General features: G+C 38.5%; 3 non-coding genes across 3 annotated transcripts; all 3 read right to left on the reverse strand.

The window, feature by feature from the left end:
- Positions 1 to 456: 456 nt before the first annotated feature.
- Positions 457 to 530, reverse strand: Trnan-guu (transfer RNA asparagine (anticodon GUU)). The gene has a single exon. It is a non-coding gene; the product is annotated as a tRNA-Asn (tRNA).
- A 1,245-nt stretch (positions 531 to 1,775) lies between these two features.
- Positions 1,776 to 1,847, reverse strand: Trnam-cau (transfer RNA methionine (anticodon CAU)). Its single transcript has one exon. It is a non-coding gene; the product is annotated as a tRNA-Met (tRNA).
- A 1,688-nt stretch (positions 1,848 to 3,535) lies between these two features.
- Trnam-cau (transfer RNA methionine (anticodon CAU)) lies at positions 3,536 to 3,607 on the reverse strand. The gene has a single exon. It is a non-coding gene; the product is annotated as a tRNA-Met (tRNA).
- Between the last annotated feature and the right edge of the window lie 2,809 nt (positions 3,608 to 6,416).

Consider the following 6,416-nt stretch of genomic DNA (forward strand, 5'->3'; position numbering starts at 1 on the left):
CCTGGTTATTAAAGCAATGTGTAGAGTGTTTGAGAATGGGGAGGGGGGGGGGGGTTCTTTGTTGTGTATAATGAAATTAAAATTGTGTCATTCGTTGGCATTACTAAAATCGACTTTACTCTATTATTTTATTACTATATTTCTATTTATAGAATGTAAAACATTTTTTGTCGATATTTGATCGCACAGAACTAAACAATGTCCACAACAGTTTGAGATCAGTCGTACTAATACGATTCACTAATGTTTATTATGAAATGTTAACATTCTTATGATGACAGCTAACATAGCGCAATACTATTTGTGTGGCTGAGGGATTTAATTATGCTTTTAATAGGATAGATAGATAAATGGAAGCATAGGATAAAGAGCTATAAAGAGCTATAAAAAAGAGCATAAGATACATACATAAACGGAGTTAGTTATTGTGACTGATGCACGGCACAAAAAGATCGTCGCCCCCGGGTGGACTCGAACCACCAACCTTTCGGTTAACAGCCGAACGCGCTAACCGATTGCGCCACGAAGGCGAACATGCATATTGGTAAGTTAAGCCAATATATAAACATTCATCCGATACGTGTTTGACTCTGGTGGACATACATAAACCATCATATTTTTAAGCAGTAGGGTAAAGGTACCAATCGTGGTGTAATTTATAGTGGTACAAATATGTTTAATGAACTTCAAGTGTCAAGCTATTGAATTAAGTGTTATTGTTTAAAACAAACCCATTTATATGTATTTTTTTTAATCAGAAGAAGCGGATTTGTCCGTATTGCTTCATTATGTAAACCAGAGGTCCTCAACCTGTGGTCCGTGGCGTTAACAGAAGTGGCCCGCGAGAGAATTGATTTTTTTTAAATAGAAAAACTTATTACAGTACGCATCGTGCAATTATTTTTTCCCCCACAATCGGGATTAGTCTCAATGAATGTATACAAATAATCTTAATCTTCTGACTGGTACATTGATCCTATAGTGGTAGTACTAAAAAATCTTTGAAAAAATAAGTTTCTACTTTTTCGTTGCTATTTTTGTGAAAAGAATGCTATGGGAAAAAATATCTTTGAATAATAATCCAGAATGCACTGTTTATTTTATTTTGAAAATATATAAACACTACACTATGCCTGGTGTTTGTACATCCAATGACAAAATGAAAAAAAGTACAAAAAGTTAGAAAATAAGGTCACACTGTAAAGAATTTAAGTACATTAATTATAATCCGGAATAATTTTGACACAATTATTAAATTATTAATTAATTTATTTCTTCTTGAAATATAAGCTGGCCTCTGTGGTCTACGCACATCAGTTTCCTTCAGATGCTACGATCTAGTGCAAGTAAAATCTTTTCAACATTTTAAATATTTAGTAACATCGAAGGACAAGTCTGTAAATCGACTATAGTCTGTACTTTCACTCAATTAAAAATTATCGACCTAATTTAAATTGATATTTATTATGATTGAAACATGATATTTCAGTGTTGTTCATTGATTAATAAATAAAATTGGGGGATTATTCAACGCAATAAAACAATCTCAAACAATTTAGCAATTATGATTTATAATTGAACTAATTTACCAAATGTGTTGGCAAACAAAATTCATCTTCGCATTCATTAAAAAAGTAAAAACTATGTTGACTTGCATTGTTATTAATAAATAAATAAATAAATAAATAAATAAATAAAATAAAATTCATACAAAAGATATATATATATCAGCGTAGCATATCGAAAGGCTAAAAAACAAAAAGAAAATTTTATTATGGCAGAACGTAGTTTCGATCTACGGACCTCTGGGTTATGGGCCCAGCACGCTTCCACTGCGCCACTCTGCTTGCTGATGTAGGGGGTTCTAAAACTACGTTTTAAACCACAACTCAAAGAGAGTGATTTTTGCTTCTACGTAGACGTCATGCGATGTTAAAGGTGTGTCAAACTTGCGACCCGCGTCGATTTTGGATGCGGTCCACAAGAATATTTTGTGACTTTTTGCTGTAAGCATTGTAAACCAAAAAATCTATTATGAAAACATTTTCTCAAACATTTTCCGGTCAAATCAAACCGATAGTTCCGCTCGGTGCTGTCCGAAGGCGCCGGAGGCGTCCAGAGAGCCATCCGGAACCGTTAGAGCCGTCCGTTGCCGCCCGGAGCCACTAATCTGCAGCCAGAACTAGCTCCGGTCGTTTCCACCGATGTTGACGATCTCAACGCCTCCGACTGCCAAGTGGATGCATCATTGGGCACCAAATAGCTCTGCACGGTTCCGATATCTTGCATGTTGCATCTTTGATGCTGATTGGAGCCGCTTCTGATTTTGTCGTAGTCATACCACATTAAAATATTAGTTAATATCCAATATGTATGGCTCATTGAAAGCGTTTGTAGCCAAGTTGAAATTATTCGAATCCCACATACTACAAAGGCGAATTATTTCTATTTTCTATAAAGTACACTTTTTTACTGAGGTAGGGGAAGTCTAGTCTTCTCTCGAGGTACTAAAGGAGTTCTGATATCTCGGGACGGTCGTTACTTCGGACAACGACATCAGCAGTGAAATCCGGAGACGCATTGTTCAGGGGAATCGGGCATACTATGGGCTTCACCGACTGCTGAAATCCAGAAGACTTCAAAGCCCGCACGAAATGTGAGATGTATCACACATTGATTCGCCCGGTGGTCCTCTATGGACACGAGTCCTGGACCATCCGAGCGGAGAATGCAAACGCTCTGGGCGTGTTTGAGCGACGCATCCTCCGGACCATCTTTGGTGGTGTGTTCGAGCATGGAGCGTGGAGGAGAAGGATGAACCACGAGCTTGCTGAGCTGGGCGGCGAACCGAGCATCCTGACGGTGGCGAAGGCTCTCAGGATACGACGGCTCGGGCATGTCATGAGGATGCCGGACTCATGCTCCATCAAGAAGGTGTTCGATAGCGATCCCCAGTTCGGCATAAGGCACCGGGGAGCACAGCGAACTCGATGGCCGGATCAGGTGAAGCGAGACCTGTTGGAGATCGGGGGTCTGCATGGATGGGAGGCTTAGGTGTTTTTATTATTACTATTGTTATTATTATTTAGTAATTATTTAATACTTTTATTAAGTAGAATATCGATCTTTTATCAGATGCTTGACTTTCAGTCATGTGAAAACGCCTTTTGTCTCTCAAGTTTTGTCAATTTGTAGATTTTGCAATTTCAAGATGTGTCAATGAGGCCACGAGAGGACTTTTTTCAATTGACAAGCAATTTTGACAAAGTTGACAAATTTTTCAGCATTTTGTCGCTTCCGTGGCCTCGTGACTATTCGTTTTGTCGATGTGATGTTATTTTGCAATGCAAATAAAGCTTCCGAATGCTAGCAAGAAGTCTTGAAGATAGATTTTATATAATTTAGAAGTAAAAAAAGTACAAATCTAGTCTAGGAACAGGAATTTAGTAATAAATGTGCAGCAGCAGTACGAAAATACGTGTACTTGTGTAAATGTGTTTAATAAGGTAAGAAAGAGTAAAAAACTATTTGAAGATAGCAGAACGTAGTTTCGATCTACGGACCTCTGGGTTATGGGCCCAGCACGCTTCCACTGCGCCACTCTGCTTCGTGTGCGTGTGGGTGCAAAATGTGGTATATAAATCGGTTGTTATCCGTATGACTGGTAGAATTTTCAACCTGTTCTCATACAGCAAGTTATTTTGAGTCAGATATATTTGTATTGAAAAATGAGATATACTATGCTAAAAAATCTCCTGCTTCGGACCTCCTCCTGCTAACAATACAATTTTTCTTTCTTTCGATTTCTTCGATTTCTTTACGCAGTTTGGATAAGGGGAAGGACATGTGTGTCTTTTGAGTACTGTGCTGATGTACTTTTTATGTAACTGTATCGTCAGCATTATGTTGAATGAAATAAAGAAAGAGTCTAATAAGTGCAGTGAAAATGGAGCATAACCTTCCATTGAGCTGATCATTGATCGATCGCATTTAATATTTCGTTCTTTATGTTATGTCACTATGCTGCTACTCACAAATTTAGCTGCCAATTAAGCCGTGTATAGGAGAAAAAGGTAAAGCTACAGTGAAGATAACATGTAGATGACTGGTCGTCAGATGAACATTTCGTTTATTATATGACTGTAAATGCAATGTTTGAGTAGTAAATGTTTAAGTTTCACAACATTTACACAACAAAATGTAGGTAATTTTTAGCACTCTACTCGAGCTGGTTGATTGTAAATTAATATTTTTAGAGTTTTAATCGCACTCATTATACATTTTAACTGTACAAAACGGTTTTTTGTTGTGTGAGCCATTTCTCATATAAAAGGTGTCATTTAGCGCACCTTAACAATAGAAAATTATGAATTTGATGTGTGTCCACCTATACTTAAATCTATATCGATATGTTTGTTTTTGTTTCAAATCGGCTACAAGAACAAAGCCAAAGACTTGCCTGCCTGAGCAATGTCATTAAACGAGTTCTAGTGTACCAGACTGTGAAACACCTTGCTCACGTTGCTGCTTACTTAACGGTTACTATTACCGCACTATCGTGTTGTTACACGAGCAAAATCCAAACATTCTGAGGTAATAGTACGGAGGCAAAACCAACTGCAACAATCATATCTATCCTGTCACCCGTTCTGGGGCCCCACCTGTGGTCCTAGGTCCAATCAGCACGCTACAGTTTGGTCGATGTGGCCACATTCCCGTTCTGCACACGGTCCTCTATTGGTGTAGGTCAACCGGTACTGCTGTGGTGTGGGGTAGTGAAGTAGCTTCCAAAGGGAGGTAGGGGCGAGTTGGGCGGATCCGCGATGGAAATAAGGTATCAATTAAGGTGAGTGATTTTGTTCTTGTGATTTAATAGCCCCCAATCGACGCGAGGACATTGAAGGTTTCCGTCGCGGAACCAGAGGAGTATGAAAGGCAGGGCCAACTGCAAAACCAGTTCACTTTGGGAAACGGGTGTAGTTGGTACACGGGTATGCCAACTGTTGTAAGCAAAGGAGTTTAAGCGGAGGTGTTCAACATGGCCCGTTCAGGGCTTGCATATTATCGCATAGATGGTGCTTGGCCGTTTACTGGCGTTCAAAAGCGTTCACTTTCGATTTCAGCCTGCTTTCAGGCACAGGTTACAGGGTGACGAGGTACTAAAACACTACCTGTGCTTACGATAACAACGGAAGCAACAAGTGTGTCTTTAGTTTTGTTCGGATTCAACATCAAACACGCGCTAATGTTTTGTCAATTAGTAAATTGTGTCCGTTTATCTGCTTTGGCTGTGGTGACTTTAATAAACTAAATTATACTAAAGTCAGGTTGTCTCTAATGGTCAGCGCGCTCGGTAGTAAATGTTAAAAATCGTTGCAAAATTGTAAACCGCATTAAGTATATATGAGTTGGCTCGAAACGATTTATGAGCGTCGTCGAGCGTAGCATTTGTTATGTCCGACATTAAACGATGCCTGTCAGTGTTCCGGTCTGGGTGGAAAAGGGTAAACTCTTGTTCAACCTGCTTGTAAGATTGCCCCCGAGATGGGGTAGTATTCCGATTTGTCAGCATTGCTCAACGCATTAATTTCTCCTCCCCTGACCTTTTCGTGCGGCCTGGAATTTTGCTGTTTAACTGGTGGCAAACTGAAACTGATTTGTTTGAACATAAGACACCACTACGGCAGCTGCTCTTAAGCTTGTTTGTTCTGCTGGATAAAGAACAAAGTATTATGTCTGTTGTTGTATCGGTCAGTTTCGGTAACTATGTGTCCAGAAACTTTTATTGGTTTTTGGGTGTTTTATCCTTTACATTACATTTTTTAAGTCACTAAGACAATAGTGATTGATGATTTTACACAATACAGCACAATAAACATGTATACATTGATTGTTTTTAGCTAGCGGAAAACTGTGAACACTAACCACTCCTTCTGGAAAGATCCTTCTAGAAACTAAATTATTAAAAAATATTATTGAAATGTTAGGAATGAGAGCAACAGGATAATATTAATACTACTCCATTCGATAAACGAAACTTATCCGTCCAAAGAGATGAGAGGAAAGAAGGGCGGTGGAGGAAAATTGAAGTGGAAGTATAGTGAGTGTAGTAATGACTGTGTTAGTGCAACATACATTTTTGCATCAATGCTCACGACTACTAAAAAAATACAGCCTAGAATGTAAAACATAGGAGTACGGAAAAAAAATAGTATAAATGTATTTCAATGTCAGTGTTATCTTCTTAACTTTTGCTCTTAGCCACTACCACGGCAAGTCCCACAACAGTCAGAGCAGAGTAATAAATCGTTAGCATTGCTAGCGAGAATATTTTTCCTTTATCTTTGAAAGAAAGTTAGTTTAGAAATAGATATGTTCAAACTACGAAATGTCTACACAAATTTCAACACCTTTTT

Source organism: Anopheles coluzzii, chromosome 2 (assembly GCF_943734685.1).
Source record: "Anopheles coluzzii chromosome 2, AcolN3, whole genome shotgun sequence".
Taxonomy (NCBI): domain Eukaryota; kingdom Metazoa; phylum Arthropoda; class Insecta; order Diptera; family Culicidae; genus Anopheles; species Anopheles coluzzii.